Below are 1,004 nucleotides of genomic sequence, written 5' to 3' on the forward strand. Positions count from 1 at the left end.
GATGCGGCTAAATCCATTCCAGCATCGTCTTCATGTGCATATTTTGGTGCGTGTGCATTTGGATTGTCTAATGTAATTTGAAGATCTCTAGAATGATCCCAATCATCTCTATCCTGGTCGTATATCTGAATGGTATCCGTGGCGGGGTCGTAGACTTGACCTGTTCTCCTGGGTGGAAAAACGCCATCGACCGGAGTTGTATCAATGAGAGATATTGGTTGAGGTGCGTCAGGATATTTTTTGTAAAATTCCTTAATGAGACGCAGAGATTTCTTCAAATTTGCTGCGGGTTCCCAAGTTTCTTCAGCTTTAGAATAACCCTTCCAATGCACTAAATATTGAAGTTTGCCACGAATGACGCGAGAGTCGACTATGTATTCGACTTCCCATTCTTCACCAGTCTTCTTCTTGATAGGAGGACGGGGTCTGAGAGTGCGGTCTGGTATTTCATCTTTGTGGTAGAGTGTGAGCTTGGACGCATGAAAAACTGGATGAACACCGTATTGTCATGGCATTTTGAGTCTGTGTATGACTGGTCCTAGTTTTTCTACGATTTCGAAGGGTCCATCTCTCCGTTGTGCCAATTTGGCTCCCGATGTCTGCCAATCTTTAGTGGAGAGTAATACTTGATCTTCAACTTTGAAAGGCACGGGTCGTATGGATTGATCGTAGTACCACTTCATGCGTTCAGCTGCCAATAGAATGGCTGCTTTTGCTTGCTCTTGCGCTTCTACTCGTGCCTGCATTATGGAATCTAGCGTATTATGCTTTATAGGGTCCATTATTGTTGGTTCTGCACGTGGATGTCTACCGTATTCGACAAAGAATGGTGAATTCTTAGTGGCTTCAGAAGCCTGATTGTTATAGGCGAATTCGGCAGTTGGGAGTAATGTACTTCAGTCTTCCACGCGTTTATCAGTATAAATATGAAGATATTGCTTTAGCGACTGATTTGTTCTTTCAGTTTGACCATCGGTCTCCGGATGATATGCGGATGACATTGT

This window comes from Laetiporus sulphureus (assembly GCF_001632365.1).
Source record: "Laetiporus sulphureus 93-53 unplaced genomic scaffold LAESUscaffold_15, whole genome shotgun sequence".
NCBI lineage: Eukaryota > Fungi > Basidiomycota > Agaricomycetes > Polyporales > Laetiporaceae > Laetiporus > Laetiporus sulphureus.